Source organism: Bombus flavifrons, chromosome 2, assembly GCF_040668555.2.
Source record: "Bombus flavifrons isolate JBK064 chromosome 2, iyBomFlav1_principal, whole genome shotgun sequence".
In the NCBI taxonomy this organism is placed as follows: domain Eukaryota; kingdom Metazoa; phylum Arthropoda; class Insecta; order Hymenoptera; family Apidae; genus Bombus; species Bombus flavifrons.
In genome coordinates this window covers 8,478,410-8,504,171 of record NC_138443.1, presented here as the reverse complement: position 1 = coordinate 8,504,171, position 25,762 = coordinate 8,478,410, and the positions used below count along the sequence as shown (strand labels likewise).

Below are 25,762 nucleotides of genomic sequence, written 5' to 3'. Positions count from 1 at the left end.
AGCACGGGCTTCCTAAGAGCTTTATCTGAAAAGACAGTGCGGATGGAAGGAACTACTCTAATCGAAGTTTAATCCTGTTGTAAGCACCAGCTGAATGTGTCTCGTTTCTCGCTTTATATCGTTCTTAAATCTTTCTCGAGATAAGTCTTACCAGTCTACCAGATTCTAAGGCCGTGTTTTCCTTCGTGAAGTTGCGAAAGAGTGAAATTTGCAGGTGGCGTAAATTCTAGGGTGGATGCATCCATTCTTGGAACGAGAGCAAGGATAATTGAAGTGGTTGCAGTGGCGGGAACTGAGATACCGAAACGGATCATAAACGAGTTCGAAAGATGAGATAAGGAGACCATAATGCTTGACAAGATGAATTGCACAGTACATGAAGGGTAAATTCTCGAAGGTTCCTCGTATTTTATGGTTCATTTTGTTACGCTTTGCTGTTCAGTCCTTACATTGACACCCATCGTTCTTAAATCCTAATTGTTTAAAGACTAGTTGTCTTCAAAACGTACATAACTCGTCAAACGTATTGATGACTTTTATTTAGTATAGTGCATCATACCAATTTCTACATGAATATAATGTTGCACTATTTGGTGCGAAAAACGCACTTGTAGATTATGACACAACAATAAGTAGTAGTATTCTACGATAATCATATCTTGTAATAAAATTTGTTTCTCCTAATCTAAATTTACTTTTGGTTTTGTACAATATACAAAGTTGATTAAGTTTATTGCTTCCAAATTTACGTAACGTTTCTGGTATCTTAATTGAAAAATTAAACAAAACGGAACACATATGTGTATAATACATGTAATTTAGGCGCAATTATTTGTTGCTCTATTAAAGCTGCAATGAAAATAGATATAAACACTATTCAAGTTAAGAAATAAATAATTTACTATATTGCGCTCTAATCTTTTATATTTAGAAAAATAACTAAGTTTTAGGTATTCTTAATTAATTGGACATACATTTCTAAATATATCGAAACGAACAACATTATCAGTCATTTTTAATTTACCTTATATTAACTAAATATATATTCACATTTATAAGATACCTTCCTATTTAAACGCACACATATTTACGAGTTTTGAAACGACTATTCTTATTAAATTGACAAGTGATTAATCATAAAGGACTTCGTTCACTTTGATAAATTTATCCTATTTCTTACGATTATAACAAAGTATTATAGATTATACTTTACTTTACGTTACGTTATTACGATTATAACAAAGAGATTATAGTTAATGGATTAAAATGAATATAGAATTTTCCAATCTCATTAAATACACAAGAAATGCTAAATTACCATGCTTCCTGCAAACCAAGCAACATTTAAACATAATCCTATATAACCGGTTAAAGAAAAATCCTTGAAGCAAGAGTGTAAGCTTTAAACGATTTCGTGAGACGAAAATAATGTGTATTCAGAAAAACGAGGGGGTTAATATTGGCGCAATTAAAAGGAATCCAGTAATTCGCGTGACTCCGCGTTAAAAATTTTTTCCTGCTATTTTTAGTGCGGCGCCCTGTGTAGAGCGACCAGTATCTCCACGCCTGGTGCATCGAACCCCGCGATCGGTTCCAAGATTGAGGTAAGCGGCTTGCGAAGAAATAAGTAGTTTAAGCCTGTTCGCGTGGACGGAGATTGGTCTGACGTCGTCTTGAAACCGAGAAGTGGGGATGTTTTATGCATGGACCCTGCGTTATGCATCATTCCAGGTGCATCTCGAACAGAACCCGTCGAACTCTGGTTCCGTGCAAAAGACATGTCACGTTCGATCGACGAAGTGTTTCCGATAAAATATCGATTACGTTCAACCGATGCTGCGGTCGAGAAGTCACGTTGATTCGACGAATACGTTCATCCTCGAACTCAAAAAAAAATAAGTGGTAAATTAATGCTATAATTAAATCGATAAAGTGCTGTTAATTAGCTAAAGACTATTAGTTACAAAAATATATTAGTATTACGTGGACTGTGCAGAATATACGAACATTTAATATTAATGCTGTGCAAAAGTTGTTGAACATCGCTGATCTGATAATTTTTAAACAAACAGACGGTGAAATATATCGTTATTTTTAAACTCAAGGTTACTATATGGTTTTAAAATAGCCCTCGGATTTATATAGCAACGTTAAAAGGCAACGCGGTTCACGAGTGAAACGGTGTGCATACACAACTTTTCTAAAATACGGGAATTGGTTGCGTGACGGTTGATCTTCGGCAACGGGGATGTTAGACAGAAGCGTATTGGTGGGGAAACGTCCGAGGGAGAGTGGGGGCGTGCGTTACGCAGGATTTAGGGTTCTACGTGGTGGTGAGGAGCCACGACAGCACGGTACTCGTACCGTGGTGGAGAAGCAGCCAACAGCAGCACCAGCATACACGGTTTTGCCGTTGCGGAGAAGCCTCGCTGCTCTCGGTCAGAGCAGTCTGCGGCGATCATCGGCCCTCACGGTGTTCCGTATGGCCATGCGTCGTTCCAACCTTCCCAGCACCACGCCAAAATTTCTCATCGACCCTGCGCGAAATTACACCGCCGGTAACGTGACCGAAGACACTTTGAGAGCCACGCTCATTGAACCACGTCGCCGAAACAACACCGGAGGACGAGATACCGCTTCCAGTGTTTCGATCGTTAATCGACAATCAGGAGATCTTTCTATCAGGAAGCTGATCGCATTTTACATACGCGAGAAGATAGGAAGAGACACAACTAACGTCGCGAACTCTACGTCGTTGCAGTTACTCGTTAATGCTTGCTCGAAGAAATTGTTCAACGGAACAAACATAACCTTACTTGGTAGCAACAGATTCCCGCGAAAGTGGCGTATAAAAAATAAACTTACCATCATTCCTGACTGGAGTACCGAGAATTCTTTTGATACTATCGTCGTTTCATCCAGAAAGTGTAAGCGCAAATGCGACGACGTTGGTGAAATCAGGAGAAACTTGAAATTCTTGGCCGGTGTTGTTAAACGAACACGAAGTACTCTTAATCACGAGGTCGGTCACTTGGTTAAAAGGAAGGCTATAGATATCGTATTTGTCGAGAACACCGTTGACGCTCTCACCATTGTTTATCCTATCGATTTTATATCGAGCGGCGTACGCGTTGCAACTATCGCACACGCACCCCGAACTTGCTACGCTTCGCATGCGGGAGGACCAACTCGCACGTACGGTCCACCTATCGCTCCACAACTCGACGATCGAGTCAGTGTTACTCTTGATTTCCACGCGAGCGCCGGTCTCGGCTTACCGGGGACGATACCATCGCGCCACTTCATTCGTTTTCGACGATCCTCCGCGTTTCTGTCGTCTCGTGTTCGGACCAGTCAAACCATAGATCGAGAAATCGAACGAACCGAATTTTCTCGAAAATCGAATCGTGATCGATACGAGCTGCCCACTTTGCCGCCTTTTCTCCGAACGTGGGACGTTCGCGTCGTGTGAAAACATTGAGAAAATGTTCAGTGTCGCAAGTTTATGGAGTTTTTCTTTCGATAATCGTTTACATCGAAGAAACTTTCTGAGAAATTCGTAGAACGCGTATTGTAATTGTTCGAATTTAATCGGTAATTTCGTTGAAATTCGTAATCGTTAAATCGGATTACACGAAGGTGGACGATAAAAGTACAAACGTTACGCGAAATGTTGAGTTTCAAAGTGATCAAGTGAATCTTGTGACAGAGGTATTCGTCGAAGATAAACGATATTCGAAGATTTCCGATTGAAGAACTTTGACGTTGAACAAGGTTAAAGTGTTCGCTTCGAGTTAAATCACACGAATCGCCTAACGACATCACACGAGATAACCCGTTATCGAAGTATGTGTACCGCGATCTGTATCGATTCGATAAACGTAATTCCTCAGTTATTTTCATGCTTGATGAGAAATTGAATTATCCGCGAGTATTATATTTCTTCACGATTCTTTTCGTTATTGAAGACACGTGTCAGCTCGAATAATCTTATCCATGTTTGAATCAAAATTAATATTCGTTTCGTATGCATTTCGTATTAATGTGGTATATTTCGTCGCGAGAAACACGGAATGGAAAAAACTCTTGGAATGGTTACGTAGACAGGCAACGACTGCAATTATGCATTGAACGAGACTAGTGGTGATTTCTCGTAAAAGAAAGTTAAAAGATCTCAGCAAGTGGCGCCAGTATTAACTTCTTCCAATGCATGGTGCAGCGTCGATATCGAGATACATAATTATTTAGAGCCACTTTTGCAGGGAATCTATACCCGTTGCGTAACAGCGGAATTATCCTATCTCGCTACGAACGTGTGTGCGTGACGTCGTGACATCGAAATTGTCTAAATTTGTACACGCGATATATATAATATATACGTCGAAGAAAATTATGTGGAAGAACAGGAAATTCCAATTGGTAAATTCTGCAATTTATTAAAAGCCAGCAAGCACTTCATTAGAAGGATTAAAAAGAGCGTAACTGGTTTTACAAGAAGATTCAGGGAACTTCTTAAGATGGATCAAAATATAAACTGAAAATTCGAATATCGATCGATGACAACGGCCGATCGATGACAAATATTCTACGCAATCTCATTGGAGCAATCTTCATCCCCTCGCACACCGTCCGAATGACTCGTCCAGTCGTCGCGTCGTCTTAGACATATAAAATAATCGTTATTATCAGCGACGCTCAACAGCGGCGAGATAACGCGGACAAGAAACCTACCGACCAGAGATCAGATTGCGATCGATCTCGAGAAAAGAAAATTACAAGAGATCCGAACACACCACCTTCTGCCGGTGAATTCTATTACCGCTGGGGGGCAGGTTTCGAGGAGCATAGGAAGGATCGGAAGGAAGTAACGTATAGTCCTCGTCGTTAGCATCTTGGAACGTCATATATCTTGGCAGTAATGCGCACAAATTATGCGTCTCGCGCCACCACGGAGCAACGGCCATTGAGAACCGAGCAACGGTTGCACGTTTACTCTTACGGATAATCCAACATCCATCAATTCCTTCGCCTTTCTTGCTTTCCATATTCTTTCTACGCCTTATTCCACCACGCGTTTCTCCTTCTTCTCTCTTCCATTCTTCCCACCGAGCCCTTTCTCTTCCCTTTTGACGTTAAAGAAACGATCGTCCCATCCATTTGTTCAGACACCGCTTTGGGCGTCGTTTATTCGTGAAATTCGTTCAGTCTGCTTCGACGCTAACGCCTCTGCGGGGCACGAGATGCATTCCTCATCTACGTGACGTGTTGTGTCTTTATGCCGCGTGAATCGTCCTGGCAGCCGAGCAAGGTGCACGCACGTGTGACCGGTGTTCCTAACAGTTTTCGTTGTTCGAGGAAGCCTGTTTCGTGATCGTTGTTATTTGGCAAGATCGCACGCCAAAGTGCCAACGAAATTCCCGATTTGGATTACTAATCTTTCTACATATGGATAACGATGTTTATATCGTGTAGAAACAATTGGTCAAATATTTATCGACGTTTCATAAGGTAATTACCATACGATGGTAGTTTCAAAAAGACAATAGAGATGCTGAAAGAAAGTGAAAACGCGCGATCGAATGTTTTCGAGACGAACAGAAGATCGTGAAGTTAGCGAGAACTTCAAACGTAGACTACAGCGACGCTCTGTCGGGGAACTTTGTATTTAAAATTGACATGGTGCAACGGAAACGTGTGTAGCGATGTTTATTCGGAATCGAGGAGATTGAAACGTTACGAACTGAAACATCTTTAAATATTGTAAGGTAATCTTTCTGCCGACTGTCTGGGGAACTTTTGTGACACTGTTGCACAGCTGTCAGTGAAGATAGGAAACATCGCGTACCGTTATATAGTATTCTACTGAGGCATCGTTCGTTTACCTAGATCTCGAAAGTGAACAGGCACGTGTCGAAAGTGCAATTGCTTCGCATTTCGAAGATTGTCAACGTCCTCGCCAATTGACCCTGAATATTCTTAAGCATTACGAAAGCGATTGTGTCCAAACATATCAGCGCTAAAATGTTCAAGTGTCTAATTATTATATTATTTATACACTTCTCGATATTTTTTATGTTACGATAACAATTAAGTGAAGATAAAATGAAACGTAAATAAATCGTGGAACGACAGTGAAATTGTTCAGTGAAGAATTCATAGAAGAAGAGTAGAATTTCGACTTCCAAGATTTTCATCGAAAAAAACATCATCGCGTCTGTGTTAAGGATAACATCAAGCTTGTAGTGACGACATTTGCCACGAATGGTATCTGCAGAATTTCGTGCAGTATTCGGTTTGGTGAGTACCTATCGTTATTACGCTTTTCAAAATTACAAAATATATTTGAGGCTTTCGATGCTATTTGACATTTAATGCTTTGAATTGAATTAGAAAAATAGGTTAAAATTTACATTTCAGTATGTAATTATATAATGCTTTAGGTCTTTATTCCTATTAAGAAATGGCACGAAACATCTGAATACATAGAAAATTATATACGTATATATATATATATATATATATATATATATATATATATATATATATATATTCTATTTAGGAACAGATTTATTAAAATTAACTATTAAGTTATAATAATTAGAAGATTTTTATTTACTTATTATGTAGCATTAGATTAAACATACTACTTGTGAAATGCTTAATGAGATGTATATTATTTAATTATTTATATACAAATTTATTTCCTCGTTCGCTTATATTTTATATAGCCGAATTTCTCAAGAGATATATTTAAAAATTGTTTGCTTATCGAAGTATAAACAATCCAAGTTAACGAAGATAATATCAATCAAAGATAGTAGATCGTCAAAACAAAAGATTCATTATTACCGATGTCTCCATATCGAAATATTTCGTCCTATAACTTTGTTATTGTAAGGCAGCCATATTTCATGACTAATTGCAACTTGTGTCTTATAAAGTGTGGAAAACCCATTCGTTTGCACGCACAGACATATGAAATAAAAATTCCGAACACGACGCGAATGCATGGTAGATGTCCGTTCGTTGACTCTGCTCTTCAAGTTTCGGCAAATCTGTGTTCCGTGTTGTTTCATACTTTAATGCGTTCCGTAGCTCAAATGAAGTTTTAAGGGATGCGATTACATCGATAATAAACTGTGGCATACCATAGTTAGAACATAATATTTTTAACCACTATTTTGTCGCGACTCCAATGACGTAGCTTTTAGAGTCCCGGTTGATGCTAATAAAACATCCAAATATATAGTTCGATATCAATCGAAAGATTAAAATTTTTGCTATTAACACGTAGGTTCTGATAAGATATGTTTAACAGTTAAATAGAAACAGTGACAAAAATTTTATAGAAGAATCTGGCATATTTTTTATAAGTGGGACAAGTTTATTGATATATTTGTGAAATTTCGGAATTTTTCTATTTAGTTTTATTTTTTTAGCGTTGCTAATAAACCTTAATTTCGAAGTACTAGTTAAGGGATATTAGTATCCAATGATCTAGTTAAAAGAAAATGGTTTCTCATTTTCCCTTCAAATAAAATTTCCAACAAAATCTGACAAGATCAAGCAAGTGTTTTCTACGATTATTGAGTAAGATAAGTATCCTTTCGCGAAACACAAACATTCTCGCGATGCTTTATTGATTAACCATTACTCCACTTACGATGCCGCCGCGCAGGGATATTACCATGAATTAACATATACGATAAGAATGACGTTAGCATTCTGTAAGTACCTCAATCGTATCTAAAGCTATTCAATCGTTAGTATTGCGAAATTGTGGCGTACGCGTGTTACGCATAGGGCACCTCGATACAGTTTGATTTAAGTATACGCGGGCAAGCTTAAAATTCCCCTGTCTGAATATATGGCAAAACCTTGTCTTCAATACGCTACAACAATTTGAAAATGATATTAGAATGCTATTACATTAGAATTCCAGAATTATTAGACTTCTATTACGTTTTACATTTCATCTTATTTATTCGTCACAATTAGAACCGTTCGCAATGTAACCCAACATTTACCACGACATATATCTACACACTTTATTAACTAACGTTAACCTAAATTCGATTTAGTAAAATCAGAAGTAATTCCTATATCAGCTCTCAAGTTGAACGTAACTTTTCACCGTTTAACGTCTTAATATACCACTAAATTTTTCAATTTTTCGCATTCCAAGATACCATTATGAACTGAATCTGTTCAAAAATGGCTGAAAAGTGGCTCAAAACTATCCAATCTTTAAAACGCAGCCACGCGTTATGCAGTCGCTAATACCATAAACATATTCGAACACGTACGATTGATATCGCCGATAATATTCATCCAGCCTGAATAAACACATCGAGCGAAGTTTAATACGACCACACAGAGGGAAACGAGCGATCGAAGGGAAGAAGCAGGGTTCAGTGCACGTGCGGGCACACCGCGTTCGCGCGCGTTTTCTGTGTAATGATGGTCCGTTAATATCGGTAGAAGAAACAATAAATTCACGTGCGTACCGAGGAAAGGTGCGCGGGTTTCGTAAATGGTAGATAGAAGGTGCGTGAAACGCGAGAGTGTAAATCGTTGTCTTACCGTTTCACCGAGGCACGCCCCGTTAACTCGTGGGTTAAACGTTAAACCCCGCCCATTTTTGGGGTGAGCAGCCAGATTTTGTTCTCCCTTTTACCAGACCGCCTTGTATCTTCCTTCTCTTCTTACGCCAAACACGGTTTTACACGAGAGAGAAGGAGAGGAACGTGGACGACCTCTCCACCGATTTTCTATCGGGTTAAGCAAACAGCGACTGGTTCTCACCTTTATCGTGATAATAGCTGTAATTTCGGCGGTCCTCGTCCTGGCGAGACGCGCACCACGTAAACCGCGTACGTGCAGGTCTTGAGATTGCAGACGCATCGTTGGTTGATTGCATGGCGCAGCTTCTTCGCGCGACCGCGATTTATTACGAGAACCTGTCCCACTCGTGCTGCTCCTCGATCGACACCGGCTGGTTCCCTTAACACATAACATAGGGTGTTCCGTGAATTTGTTTGCGATTGGAAGGAGCAGCTTCGCGATCGTGTACCTTTTTTTCACGGTGTTTATTTTTGTCGTTACTCGGTGCGGTATAGAGGGCGATGTGAAAAAAGAGTCGGGTAATTTAGGGGCGTGTAGTATTTGTTAAAGGAAGCAAAAAACATTCCATCAACGCAAATTAATCTTGGAAATTAATCTGGAAATTTGGGTATCTTTCTTTTGTTTATTGCCACAGAAATTTAACTTGAAGTATATACTTATCTTCCGAAATATGTTTGTTTATATATATCGATAGGAAATTGTTTGATTTAATAAGTACTGTATTTATGCCTCTCGGTTATTCGATCATTTTTCTCACCATCCCATATTAATTTCTTGACGAGTTTTAATTATCTTTACGATTGTTTTATTAGTAATTTAAACTCGAAGAAGTATTTAGTATTTAAACGATACGGCATAGATTATTCATTTATCGTTAATTAGTTTCTTCGTTGTTATTCGTACATATAATATCTAACACACTGAACAACTTAACTGTTGTCAGTTCGATACTTTACCGATTGATCGTCGAATAAATTTCGAAAGAACATTTTTCGTCTGTTTTGTTAATTCAGTTTCGATAGTGGTTCTTAATGAATTGCCAAATAAGTGTTCGTCTCGCCATGTTCTTTCCAAGATGTCTACCATTCCTTATCCATATCTTATCCAAGAAATTTCTAATCATAGACACTAAATTTTTGTAAGACCTTTCAAAATACTGGTTTTCCATATGATCAACTTATTTATCTTGAAATCTTGAACTTTTCTTCGATATCCCAAGAATTTCTATTATCAATCGTACGATCTTGATAATTAATCGGTTATGTTCAAGGGAAACTGGTGCCATTTCTTATTAATTCACGAAGCTGTAATTTTATTAGAAATTTTCCACATAAAGGAAGCCTGAACGGGACTCATTGCACCCGACGCGAGCAAATCCACCTCGATCGACGTGTTTTAGTTGTTTTATTCGTTCGGTGTTTGCGCTACGCTGCTTACGAAAGACAAGCGTGTACGCGAGTGTACCCGGGGGTTCAATGAAGTGCACATCCGACAAGCGTGCGTCTAGACGTCGAGGTTCGGTGAGTAATGCTAATGTGGAATACATGATAATCGATGGGTTTGTACGTTAAAAAAAAACGAACCTTTTTGACGGCCAGGTTATTTCAAGTGAGAAAATAGCTTGTCCCTGAAAATGGTGTATAGTACTTTCATACGGTATGCCTTTGACAATCTAGCTTCAAGAAGACATTTAATCCTAGAAGTACAACTTTATTGCTTTTCTTCGATCGATCAGTGCCGATTAGACGATGAAATAAATTTTTCTATATAAATTAGTGAAGAAGTATGCGAGGAAAAGTTTGAAATTCATGAATACGAAGCTTCAGAGAAGTCGACACGTTTACATAAAATTTGCATCTTTTTATAAACATTACTTATCTCGTACATTAAGAAGATGTTGATAAAATTGTCTATAAACATCTATTGCAAATATTATACTTGCTCGTGGAAGATTCGAAAGATTCTAAATCATTTCAAGAATCATGCGCTCGTGATTGAAATTATACAACACCTATAATCACACTATAGAGAAATATCGTGGTTATATTCGACGATCTCGAACCTTGAACATGACAATGTAAATATTACGTAAAGTGCTTCACCGTTTTAATGCATATTTATATAAACGATTATTTCTCCTTTGCGCGGTGCGCCTCTTCAAATTTGCTATTTAAATAGGAAATCGAATTAGGCTTGACGATTAGCACGCGCATCATTGGCCGCCGTTCGCGGGACACTAAATGTCGTGAGCCATGTTTACCTAACGATCGTTCATTCAACGGTTAGTTATCCACTTATTCTTAGTAACTAGTTCCCGTCGCGGAACTATCTCGTTCTCTCGGATTCCTTTTATTTTTAAAAGTTCAAAGCTACGAGTTGACCGTAGGAAACCGACTAGTAGTTCTAAAACTTCCAAGGCTCGGTATGGTTTACTTTCGTGGCCGTTTGAAGTGGCGCTCATCTGCACGGGACCAGACGCTCGCATAGTACACATACGCTTTAGGATTAACGCCTTAGGATTCCATCTCAAAGAGTAAATTTAATTATCCGCGAGAAGAAGTTTACCTTGCGAGGTAAAATAACGAACACAATGTTAATTCGTAAAAAGGTATTCCATAACAAATAATATGAAATAACGATATTTCGTAAGGTCGGTATTCTTTAATTTCATAGTTTACATATACTTTATTTCACTCAATAAATCATGTACATATATCTATAGACAAAAATTCAAGGAACAAATCCACACATTATATATCGTTGCCCTCCACCGGATATGTAACTCCACTCCCATAAACAAACTCCCTTCCACACCCATCGATAGCCATTTAAATCGTCAAATTAAACCTACCAAAACTTTCCATTCATTTACAACGAGATTTATTCTCTCGGTCGATACAACGTCATCAAGGAAACACGTAATAATAAGAAAATGGTTAATCGAAACGTCACGGGGAAATGATTCGAATAAAAAAGGGACGCGTTAGTCACGCACGGTTTGGCAAAGTTGAACGAACGTGGGGACCACGACCCGATCGAAATTGGCTCGGCACAGGGAAATCAGCGTTTACCGTTTTCGCCAGTCACTTCCGTTAGTGTAGATCCGGGCCAGCGACGGCACCCTACAGACTGTCCATCTAATTTCGAATGATCTAAGCGCGCCGGTTGTTTAGGCACGACGCGCGTCTGGCAACTACACATAGTAGTAGTTAGAGGAGTGAGAGCGTGTCGAGGGGTGGGGGTAGCTGTGAATGAAGCTAACCACGCGCTCTCTGAATGAAGGCGAAGCCACACTCGGTGGATCTCTCGGTGTATTTCCGTTCGTGTTTATACAGGAATGCGCCCGAGGAGCCCGGGACATTTGAAACGTAGCAGAACCTCTATCTAGAGGCCATCCTTTCTCCAAGGGTGCAACGGATATCCCACGAGGTATCAGTACCCACCGACTGTCGTCGTCCAAATAACGACTATTTTCGGACGCCTACTTATACTCACTTTTACGATCAACGATCCAACTGTTTCGCGCAAAGGGGTTTATTTTCAGTTGATTTTTAATATAATAGAACTGTATTTATTTGAACGGGATTTTAGTTAACGCTCAATTAAATGAACTTAAACCAGTTGAATCCACTTGTATGTATGTTGGCTCCTATTACACGAACGAAATATTTTTGGTAGCGAGAAGAATTTATATAATTATTGATAATCACATGTAGCGTAGTTGAATAATTTCTGTATAATTTTTCTTGAATAATTTCGTTTCCCTTTGATTTATAGAGCGAATAAGAATTTCGTAATAATTCAAGATATACAGATCAATTTTTTAAAAAAATTCCTCAATCGTGTTTTAATAAGTTTTCTAGTCAAATTTACTCTTCAAGGTGAAAGTCAAATTAGGAATATCTTAAAATAAATTTATTTGAAGTTTCAACTAAATCGATAAGTTACTACAGAGTTTTAGCGTCTTAACGTTTTAGTGTCTGTCTTTTTCTAAAAAATTTTGATTTTTATCTGATTTTATAGACGAGATATCTCGCTCATAAACGTAAGCAGCTTATTACCCGACTTTCGTTTCGTTTGTCTCGGTTCGTTTGCAAAAATCTGATTTACAGTCAGTTAGTTTAGCTGCCCCTGGTCCTCCGTTTCGCGACACGCGGCATGACGCCTATTACCTGACATTCATTGCGAGCGATTAATGGCGCTTATCGGGGCTTACAGCGTGGGATTCGGTGGTTTTGTCGGTTGTTTTAAGCAAAAAGGTGTGGTGAAGGTGTGTACTGAAAAGTGGGCGCGGAACCTCTTTATGTAGTGCTTATACGTAGTCATGATTTTCGATCAGAATTGCTCTTTTGTTTTTTTGGAGAAAGACAAACACGAACAAGGGCCGTCTTTGTTTCAAGCCCTTCGATTGATTTTTCTTTTATAACATTTCTAACACTAGACATTCGTGTTTATAAAATATTTCCCAGAGAAAGTTGTTTATTTCTCCAAGTGTCACTCGATGTTTCAAGTCGTTCGATAAACAAACACATCGATTCTATGCAACATACAAGTTTCATTATCTCTCGATAACGGAGCTTAGAAAAAACTTTTAATGAGAAAAGGCAGAAACGATGTAAAATTCACTTCGATGATAACGCGTTGTTATCAGAAAACGACGCAAAAGAGGTAGTATTTTAGAAAAAAGAAAACAATAGATGCGCTGGCACGATCGATACCATAACTATGATACATTATATTCCTTTCACGAGACACGTATTCGTGCGTTTTGCTCCATTTCGTGATGGTATACTGGTATACGCCACGGGAACATTAGGTCTTTATCGAAATTTTCACGTGAGATAAGGGAGCTTCTAAGAGAGCTCTGTTTAAATAGAGATGTCCGACGCACACCTGTGTTACTGTAAAACGTTCGTTAAAATCTACATAGGCGCCATACGGTGCAAAGAACCAATAGAGGAGGTCGTCTCCTTATCTGCGGAATGTTCGATAAAGAGTTGGCCGATAGTGTTCCTCGGTGTTTTGCTGTTTTGCTGTAAGGTAAAAGTTTCGATCTATGGTATGAAACTGGTACGTTTCACGGATCGAGTCCATCGCATGTTGTTTACATCCATAACCCTAACTTTATCGGAGAATTTGTTGACCAAGGCGCCCTATCGATCAATTCGAGATATCTTTCAATCCTTTTCTGCAACAATATACCTCTATCGATCACCTATTGGACGTGATTCTGGAAAATCTTTTATCATTTCGCCATCAAACACGATGGAATTTTATCAGCTGCCTCGAGTGTCCACGTTTTCCAATTTCTTTTTTCCGCTGAGAAATTATCGGTCGAAGGGGCACGCAGTTTTTAAAGTATCTTTAACATCTAGATATAGATAACAAATAAGCGTTGCGTAATTCAAAGGTAATGACCTTTTCATCGCGATTAACAAGTTCGCAGAAAGTTAAAATCTCCCTTCCAAAGACTTACCGGTAATACATAAAACGGAGCAATAAAATGGCAGACGAAAGACTCGTATAAATTCTCGTAGATCCTATGCTGACCGATGTTTACACGTTAATAGTCGTTGTTCGTAAAACGGATCAAATTATCAGCTCGTAAAACGACGAAATCAAGCCGCTTATCCCTGACGATGAGAGCGACAGTTAATTAAGGAACGAAACTCGCGTGTCCCAGGACTGGTAATCGCTTTAAAGGTAAACGCGTGTGTAACACGTATGGTTTGGTCGACAAGTCTTGGACCATTTCCGTGGCGATAGAATAAAAGACAAAATATGAAACAAACTGAAAGGTGGGATAAAAAGGAACGGTGACCAGGAGCGATTAATATCTCTGGGATCCGCCATACTATCGACCGATTTCGTGTCGGTGGATCGATGTTACGGTACCATTTCGTCTACCGTTATAACCGTGTCCACGACGAACCAATGACGGAGCGTATTCGACGCGACGATACACTGCGATTGGTCGATTACGATGGCAATTAACGAGATAAATTAACCCGGTAAGGTGGCTCGACCGGCTGCTTGGCTAGCTGTCCCCCGATCTCGCCACGGACTTTTCCAGAGATTCGAGCCGGTAAATCGTCTTTACGATGCCGCGATAATTGCAGGCGTCGGTAAGGCGATCACTTTGCCGATCGACTGAAATAGCTTTTGTAACTGTCAGGATTAATTAGTTATGCGCCAGTGATGCGCGGAACTGGCACGGCGTGACAGTTTGTCTCTAGAAGTTGGTGCGCATCGCGAAATTCTCCCTCGTTTGGTCGCGCCTGCTTATCGGCCTTAACGTTTTAAGCTGACAACCGTGAGCTTCGCGGCCGCAGAATAAAACCTTTTGACGAAAGGTCACACTGTACATTTGGCGTATATTCGCGATACACGCACGAGTCGGTTTCCCTTTTATTCACCGACAACTGCGCGTTAAGGAAAGCTATCTGTCATAGCAAGTGAGAATTTTGGCCGAAATTCTTAGTTCGCCAAATCTATTTATTGCCATCCATAAAGTCGTATTTGGATAGATTATGGCTTTATTTGTTGTTTAACGCGAAATGTGGATTTTTTAGATCCCTTTTCTAGAGAATAATATATGTTTATATTGGAATTTTCGGATTTTGCGATTTAGGTGTAATTATCGGTCAAGAAGATTAATTTGTTTGTTGTATGAATCATAGAGCGGTATGTATATTTTTATTATGCTTGTTAATAAATCTGTATTTGGAAAGTGTCAGAGTCGATACGTTTTCTCTGGAGAAATATATCTCGCAAAAAGACTGAAAACGATATAGGAAAAATAGCTAAAAGAAAGTTTCTTGGCTCGTTGCTTGACAAACCACACAAGCCACGTGCTTTTGTACGGAAGAGAAACTATTTCAATCAGACATTTATTGTAAAAATGCCACGAACTCGTAATTCATAATTAAAATTGGCAAAAACTAATTCTCCATCGTAGTTATTTTTACATACGCAGAATAAATTTATGTTCGCAAATATATATATTAGATACAAAAATTGCTTTCATATCAACAGTTCAATACTAAGATAAAGTATTCAGATATCTTATAAATACATGTTCGTATATGTCTACAGTGTATAACCTTTTAAACTGAATTTGTAGTGACTATAAAAAGACAAATGAAAATACCACGAACTGTGAGTGACGGCAAAGAAGCACTCGATGACATGGCGGTGGTACTCAGATTTAAGTACCAAGTACTCGAGATGGAGACGCGAATGACATACACTTTAGGCATTATAATTCCGTTTGTGGACACTTTCTCTTTACGATTCGGTATGTTCTTCTGTAAAAATCGTCCGGGAATTCGAAGCGCGACACCTCGTTCGTGGAATCTGTGTCAAAATACTCGAAATCATATGGGTCGAGATTCTGGAACGGTTTTCAAATGTTTCTTTTGGATGTTGAGTCTCTGTCATTTTCGAATCGTACGATCATGTTAATAATCTTATACATTTTGTATTATGAATATTCAACATTATTTTAAGTTCAATATTTAATAAATTTAATTAATGCTTATTTAAGCAATTTGAAATGTTTGATTTTATCGTTTGAAACTCTCGAACTTAGAATGTCGAATTTTTGTTATTTTGTATTTTTGAGATTTTGAAGTGTTAAGTTATAAAATCTGCATTTAAATTGCCAGAGTTTCCTAGAATTATTTCAATAACGTTTCATGCAAAGATATATTAACACGATCCGATTAAACATTCTAAACGGAGTATTATTTTAATACCTATTGCTATGAATATCACGCTTTGCTATTAATGTCTTCCACTTAACATTCGAAAGAATCACAACAAGAAACTCAATTTTTGTCGCTTGCTCGGCTTGTGCAACGATCGTTGCGAATTAATGATACAGCCTATAAAAAAAAGTACGAAGACAAATGCTATCATTTTATCCGTGGATTATGAAAGCGCATAGTTCGTTCCGTAAGGAAAACGCACGGTGTAAAATCAGTCATCGTTGCGGGCGTTAAGGTCGTAATTTGTTTCGAAACGTGCGAAGTATGCGTATTAGAGCTGGTATTATTTTTATCGACTGGATCGCGGCTAAGTGGAGCTTTATGCGCGATTGGGCACAATGATGAATTTAATTGAACGTTGATAATTAATCGGTTCTCGGCACGTTGACTGGGTTCACGGTGTCGATTTCAATATCTGCAATCAGCTTGCCTTCAGGTGGTTTGCCGATTAACGTAGATAATTTTCTCTCTAAAAACAGTGCTATTTCTCTTATGCAATATGTCTAATAACGAAATTGCCTCCTATTTTCGCCATAAATGCGCGTGATTTAAAAAATCACATCTATTTTAATCCGCGATTCGAGCGTAATACATAATTAGGTATCGTTTAAAAACCGAGTTCTTAGAATATAATTTTTAATATCCTTTCGATACGTGGAACATTTTATCCCACCTTTAACCTCGTGTATAATAAAATATAAGTAAACAAACAACATTCGTAATGGACGACGTTGTATAATCGTCTTTCGATATCACTGCTTGGGAAACGTGTACAAATACTTGGTCGAGGTAGCCCGATAATCTTATCGATGCCGATCTGTGACCCACTTGAATGATTTATAAAGTCTCGTCTCGAGTATAATGAGTTTTTATACGTTTCTAAAATCGAATAGGAGATACGTATAGATCCAAAGATTCTTCGCTATTAGGTTTAATTAACTATTAAGTGTAAATCTGTTCATGTTAAAAACCGTAATTATAATTCAGTGCACTTAACCCACTAAAACGAAGCATTCGTCGTACTGTTCATTTATTCATAGGTTGGAAAGGAAATTCGTTCTTTACATACCATCATTAAGCTTCAAATAGGTATTTTTGCAAATTAATATTTTTATGAACTGAACTAAAAAAAAAAAAAAAAGAAAAAAAATGGTAGCTCTCTATTTTAAATATGTTTGCCTATTCTGCGCATTTTCACACCTTTAAATTTCCTATAGATGAATAAAAACCCGGCAGTCTAAGCGTAATTAATTATAATATCACGAATATTTCGTATTTGAATTATTTTCGAATTAATTATCGTATCTTACGATTGATATTCATGTATTACGATCGTTGACTGTAGAATTACGAAAGGTGTTTTTAACTGAATGTAAATTTCAGTTGACGCTGCGACATCGCGGAAATCGATTCATGAAACCGCAGAATGTAATTTGAGAATGAACCATAAAGAAGAACGTTTCGGAGTAAGCGACGATCGACGGTGCGTTGACACGTGCCTCTTTATGCGAATTTACGCGACTTTAACCTTCGTCGTATTTTAGTTCTCGGCGTGGAAACGTCGTCAGGTTCGCGTAATGAATTTGTTACCGCGCCATCGATACCGAGAATTCATTTAAATTCGAAGACCAACCGCTTGAGATTTCAACTTGCTTGGAGAAAATTCGAGGGAAAGAAATCCTTTGTGATTGCCACGATACGTTTAAGTCACGTGTATACAGTGTAGTATACATACAATGGATCACGAAAATATTTGAATATCATCTTCGATTCTTATATTGGCCATGTTATATAAATCACTTTGAAATTTTTTTAGTACTATAGGGAGATACGACTGTCATTATCATATTGATAAAATTTGGAACCAATCTGAAAATGTATCTACGATATAGAAGTTATAAGATATAAGTCACAAATATACATTGTAAACATATACATGTTTAGTAAAGCCAGTATGACTAACCATCATAAACATATAATAAGAAAGTATTTTATCGGGAGATTGAAAATTAAATTTAAAGAAATTAATTTTTATTTGAGAAATATTTTTAGATTGCTCGCGTTACTTTTATCTTTATTTTATTTGATTAAGATAATTGAAAGGAACGTAAAAATATTTCAAAAGACATTTTTCCTGACTGATAAACATTTGAAAAGGTATTTTTACTATTCGATTAATATCTGAAGAGATAAGAGGAGGAATGACGATGAAAAGACAAAAGAGATTACGAAAGGGGCATTCGTTGTCACTTAATCGAATTACTATTTCATGCATAACTATGTTCAGTTAATGTGTCAAGTTTAATAAAATTACGTAAAATTTAGAATATGATGAATTTAGAATATTATGAAGAAAAATCTTGAAATAATATCGGAATTTCCATCGGTGATTCTGATAATCTGATTGGTTAGTCGTGAATTACCATCGTGAAACGCGCGAATTAAATGTCGAATAATCGTGGGGCAACCGCAACATTAACAGTACACGCGCATGGAAACCGTAGAGCGATTATTATAAAGACGTTCGCGGTAAGTTTACGAGTCTCAACCTTACACGGGGATGCCATTAAGCAGCTTGACTGATAGTAGGTACAAGTTACGTGCAAGTCTTTTGCGGCAACTAGTTATCGTCAGCTATGTAGATGATTTTTCGAACATTAAATAACACCCCGCGGAGGATAGGTTGCGAAGTGATCGCTGTTGGAAGATCGCTGTTGGAAGATCGCAGTAGAGATACGGAAGAGAATCATCTTAGAAAACTCGACGCACTTGAATCTCCACTGCAGAGAAATAAAATTCTCGTAAAATATATTTAAAAATTATTCTACCTCTCTTTTTATGAATATTTAATCTTTGAATATTCATCTTGCTATCTATAAACGCTTCCGATTATTCTTCATTATTCGAACGAATAAATATTATTGATATTCAAAATCATTTAAATTTCATAGCATTATTTCTATAATACATTAGGTTGACGCATATGAAACGTCTGTTATCAATTATATCGAAAAAGAACCAGTTTCATTACAAAAAGCTATGAATTCTAAAATCGACGATTGACTGAAGCGACGAAACCAGTTATTTGTTAAAAATATCTATTGATCAGGTTTATGTAAAATATTTTAAAGAAGCCATATCTGGTTAAAGATTTATCTTTACTTCGTTTTTATTTTTCCCCTATTCTACATACCTGATAGGTTACAAATTACATACCGCGTTACATTATTAATTAATTACCATAATATCAGCATAAACGTCACTCTTTCCGAATAATTAACATCGCGTGCTGCCATTTGTACAATAACGTGTGTTTCATATTTTTCGTTCAAACTTGCGTATCGTGTCGCGCGAAAGTTTATTTCCACGGAAATTCTTGTCGGTATCACGAAACGCACTAAATCAGCCTAACGTTCAGAGGGTCAATCGTTTTTCGCGTATTGCGGGAAAGCCAAGGGTCAATTAGCGGCGATTTCACGAGCGAAATGATCGAAACGTTACGAGCGTTTACGCGGCAGTTACGATAAGCAGCATCGTAAATACGATTCACCACGCCACGGTACAATATGATGTTTTGGCACGCCTCGTTTAATGTTCAAGGGTTATACTGTTTTGACAAGGCGGAATTACTGCCATTTTATGCAAACACCGGTTTCTCAGTACCTTGGTATGTAGCAATCTATGTATCGTGATTCATCCTGAAAATTGATGGGGCTGACGTGCTGCCATTTTTATAATTTCCCATAATTTTAACTCTCTGTAATATCACGTGACTTGAGAATTTATTTTTTAATTCTTATTTTATTCATTTATATTCAATTTTCAGATCACAGTGAGAAGATATGATCAATTTTTTTAAATTATTTTTCCAATGATTCAAATGTATTTGTTTCTTTCCTATTAAAATTGTGATATATAATTTACGTTAATCTAATAAACGGATACGTACGATGTTACGAAAATAATAAAAGGGGGGAGAAGGTCGCGGCAAATTAATTCGAGAGGATGATGTTTCGCTGTGAAAGTGTGGAAATGTCCACGACTGAAAGTGAAGGTTGTTAAAATTGACACACGATCTCACCTTTGAAATGACGTAATAACGAAGGACTGGGCGGTTTGTTCAATTACATGTGATTGTTTGCTGCGCGATAAGGACATAGAATGTTAGGAATGAACTTAGAGAAGAACAAAAGCAATAAGTATTTTAATTTATCGGTTTAGGTATACATAAATGCCCAAAGAAATGTATGTAGTACTATTTCACGTGAATTTTAAAGAGTTAGCTATTAATATAAAAGTTTTCTAATGGATAAGTAAATAACATTATTGAGTGAACTTAACCACTGAACATTAAAGAATAATATCCATACTAAATGAATAAATTCAACGTATCAAAAGTTTAGCAATCTCTAAACACATAATACATTCACGATCTTTTAAACAGATTTCCAGATTTCTATAAATCAAAGAATAAATTTTTACGAACCATCTCACCTCATGTAGTCAAGTAATCGTTCGAGTAAGCAAGTTCGACAAGCAGGAAACACATAAATAAGAACGCCTTTATTATTTCCAGTTTATTGATAACAAGATTCCGTTTAATGAATCTTTCAAAGACTTCAAGCACCGGTATCAGGCGCAGACTGAACAGGACACATGGATATGAACGTCGGCTATGCAAATCAGGAAATTGACCGTGGGGTTCATTAGCCATGCGTGTAAGGCTAATTTTTGTAATCGGCATAATTCCTCATTGGCGCATACCCTTGATGCGAGCAGCATCAATTAAACACATGTAGGATGCTTGATAGACGCGTAATTAGTAGATACGGGTCGCTTATCCAGTTCCTGTTTTCTCGGTGTTCAATGCTGAATTATGAGCAGGCGAATTTGCCTTGCACGCTATCATAGTCGCCGTGATGCCTGGTGCACACGAAAGTGGAACGTGATCTTTCATTTGAAAAATATTTGGCATACCTGCTCGGATACGAAGCTATCAACGTGTTATAGATTATGCGACTGTATAACATGCGACACGATCGTAGACCATCCACTTCTATCTATTAGTTTGTTTTTACGACAAATGATACATTAATGTCGTCCAAAGAGCTTTCTTGTAAAGAAAATCAAGTTATAAATACTCTGTATATTTAAAATTGTTGAAATGTTGATATTGACTAATTAAGACATTTGGGATATGGAAATGGTTTGGACATTTTATAATTAACTTTGATTAGGAGATTATAGCGACGATTTATCTGACGAGAAATTTAGGATTTCGATACAGTCATTATAAATGAAAATCTTCACTGTTAGCTTTCCATTTCGCCAATTTTCAAATTGAAATTTTCTTCTGAAGATTCTAAATTTCTTAAGCTACTCGACGAGATTCCAATACTTATTTTATATTTTTCTGTGTAAATATCTTTAAAGATCTCTGAATTAACAATAGAGGATTAGGAATATACGGTACATACACAACACGTATAAAACACTCATTAATACGAGGACGTTTAGACTTATGAAACAGGCACAAAAATAATCCCTCGATTAACTCTTATCCCTTGTATTTTCGTATAATTCTCAGGACCACCTACACTCGGCTGCATCGATTAGCATCAAGCAATAAGTTACCGAATCCCGTAGCTCGAAGCTATGTGCGTTCCAACATTATCGGCTCATTTGATTCACACTGTCCTGTAATTTTGGTCTTCGCGGAAGAATAATGGTAGAATCCGCAGACTTTCACCCGAGGCAGCCGGATGGAGCTTTTGCAGGTCGTGAAGAGTATACACCACGTTCGATGCACCTGCCAGATTTACATGACACTCGTTCCCGGTCGATTATCTTAATCACTATATCGTCTTGCACAGTTCGAGAAATTTTCTGTTCTCGTAAATCCGATAATTCGATTTTGGGAATTGCTCGTTTCGTTTCGAAATTATTAAGAAGTCGTTTCTCTGGAAACAGTATCATTTTATTTCAAATGAATGTTATATTTCGATATATATATATTATTAAAATATAGTTCGTTTCTAAATACTTGATTTTATTACTCGATATAATTTTACTACTTTCATGTACTCGGTGCTTCTTATGACTAAAATATTTCAGAAAGAGAAAATATCTGAAGAGATACAAATATGAGGAAGAAACGAGAAGAACAGTAGCGTTAAATCAAGTTGCGAGAAGAATATAATAGGTGAACAGAGTTTGAAAAATATTAATTTAAAAATATTAAATGTCATTCGAGTGAAAATCGTCCGAGTTTGTAAAGTTTACGGAGCACGTTGGAGCTTTACATCGATATATAAATTATCTTGATTGGGAGACTGGTATTTAGTTTGCGAAACGCGTTGAGTTTAGACGTCCGTGGATGGGTGCAGTTGATTGACTACGTATGATTATTCTGTTCAGATAAAGCAATCACACGTTCATAATCTTCTCGCACGGAAATTAATTTGCACAGTTGCGGCAAATTTTGCTTGTTAAATTATATTCCTTCAACGATGCAGAAAGTTAAACTATCGGATTTAATTTACCTTAGTATAAATATACCGATCGTTTCGTTTCTTCGTCTCTGCTTAAAACAGATTATACCAACGTACAGTTGACGATGAAATTTCAAAGTGTTTTGTGTAACACGCATAATATATTCACAAAAGATGTCTATAAGTATTAATATACTTTCTGAGTCACGGTATATGTATCTGTTGCACGTGTAACGGAAATACAAATACCATGCTTGGCGTCTGTTAGAAATGCTTCAAGCAGATAAATACGAACAGATTGGAAATTACGCGGAGTTATCGAGTTTAGTTAATAGTTGGTCATTTAGCAAATCATCGAAACAAGCGAACCACATTATGAAGTTACTCAACATAGGGCGATTCGTGAGTAAGTCGTTGCTCGTTCCACGCCGACTAGATCGCCGATGAATATTTCACGTCGTTAAACGTGAAGCAAAATGACCGATGGCCAAATCAAGAAAAAAGTTTGATTATGCATCTAAAAGCTTTCAGTAGTACGTTTAATAGATTATATAATAGAACCAGTGTAAATTAATTACCCAACGAAGATCAATACGCAGCGCATGAGTGGCGGTCATTAGTAAAAACATCGGATTCGATGAACTTCCAGGCGACAACGATACACACTCTCCTTTTCCTTCAAGGACAATGTCGTCGAGGAGGAGAGAGAACTTGCTTAAGAGAACTCGTGCGCTTCTCTCTTGACGGCACTCGATTTCTCTTCATAATCTCGGTTGAGCGCGGATGGACAAGCCTGGACGGAAAGGACCAGCGATTTATTTGGCGATTTAGATTTAGAATCAGAAGAAATCCTGATAAATTTCCGTGAAGAATTCCTGACCCGTGAAGCTCCTCTGCGAATGTGAACAGTTACCTTTTCCATTGATATGCTAATAAAACGATACACGAGTCGGAGATCCCGGATATTTTTCATTTTTACGGGAAGTTCGGACGTATCGTTCATCCGACCTCGAGCAACGAAGACATAGTCCCCTCGTCGTAAAATTGTATAACGCGTACCACCGTTCATCGAGATGTTCGTTCTCTTTAATATTTTTTTGTCATTCCGTTTACCACGCACGTGTGTGAAGGACTCACGAATATAGATTTTTGAGCGGCTCGAGAGGGCCTATAAACGTCGTAGGTAGTTTCTTCGGTCGTAAAATCGGCTTTTCCTGTCCCGTGCGAGAGTTTTGCGACCTCGGCGTGAAATTCGTAGGTTTCCCGTGTGCGATGGGCGGCCACGGCGTCTGCGTGCCTAACAATAAGTACCTCGAAGATCTCCAAATTACCGTCGTAAAATTAGCAAACGGTAAACGACTGGGCGGCTAACTTTGCCTTGTAGAAATTTGTCGTCGTCGCCGCTACGTGTAATTTTCGACAAGCGCGCAGCGGTTCAGAACGAGCGGCTGAAAGCGAACGTTTAATGGTGCCATCCCTCGATATCTCGATTCGATGAAAATATAAAGTCTCGTAACGAACGAGTTAAATGTTTTCGTCGGTATGCACGTAAGAGTGCCAAGCTCGTTTAAACTGTGCGTGCGGAAAGGGTTACTTACGTTTCCTGAACTAAGTTTGGATTTCTCCATACTTGACACTAACAATAACTGGCGCGCGATAGCATGGCACGTTCGCTTTTAGTGTTTGCACGCATTCGAAAATATCGTTCTGAGAACTTCGAAGCTCCAATACGAGTATGTTATGTAAGCTTTTTTTACTATTATAACATGAAATATTTTTCAAATCATGAACAGGATGGAACATATATGTTCAGCTGGAAAATCAAATAAAAATAATTTTAATAACATGTTCGATTTTGTTGAATTCTGAAAAGTGACTCGTCGTGTACGTTTTCCGTGGTCTTCGTGTTCCAATAATATCTATCGAAATATTTTCATTCCGGGTCATACAAACTCAAGGAGGATAGAAGGGTTACGAGATTAGACAAGCTGCATGACGTTCTCGAGGAGAAGAGGTCTGAAATAATCGTTAAGGTCGTACGTCAGATTACTAATTGAACGAATCAATTGTTTAAATCCTATCTGAGGGTCGATCGGCTGTTGGAAAGCTTTTAGCGGCGGTGTAATAGCTGTGGGTCTGATTTACGAATGTTTATTAGATAAACGGCTGTTGGACCGCTGCAGGCACTTCTTGGACCGGTAAAATTCACGCGACCGTATTTACACGTTGACAATTACGATCACATTGGTACGAATGGCGTAGTCGTTAACGACATTTTATGATCCGCGCAAATGTTTGAAAATATACTTCGGCGAATGATTAATATATTTAGTCAGTTGGATACGTTCGCAGTAGCGTTGATTGTCTAAAGTCTAAGTAGATCGATCTTGGAGTATTGTACATATATATAAATTATTGTTTAGATCGCTATTGTTAAAATCTGCGAGTTTGAGGAAAAGAGAAAGCGAAAATCCAGTTATTTAAACGAGATTTTAGTTAATGCCCAATTAACTCAATTCTTATGGAATTTATTTACTTTAATGGGAACTTCTATTACTCAAATGGAAGCAGTAAGTAGCGAGATGAAATGACGAACTGCATTATACGAGCTTCAATTGTATAAATTATTTCTTCTTTAATGAATTCAAACGAGTAAATTTCTACCATATAAAATAGATATAATTTCTAGGAAATAATAAAATGCTAACTTTAACGTATAAAGTCACAATGAGTGGTAAGATAAGGGATTAGGAAAATAAATTTGCATAAGATTGAAATAGATGAGGCATTAAAGTAAGAATATTTTTATAAATATAACTAAGTACAGTTTATTTACACTTAGCTTTGATTTTATAAGACTCGTTTATGTGTCTTTAC

At 37.6% G+C, this 25,762-nt stretch overlaps 1 protein-coding gene across 1 annotated transcript in view; it reads left to right on the top strand.

Moving 5' to 3' along the window:
• Positions 1–2,529: 2,529 nt before the first annotated feature.
• Positions 2,530–25,762, top strand: part of LOC138189976 (uncharacterized) — a 113,166-nt gene continuing 89,933 nt past the window's right edge. Inside the window, exon 1 of the mRNA XM_069132331.1 lies at positions 2,530–6,297. The gene's annotated coding sequence lies outside the window, so the exon portion shown is untranslated. The remainder of the gene's footprint in view (positions 6,298–25,762) is intronic.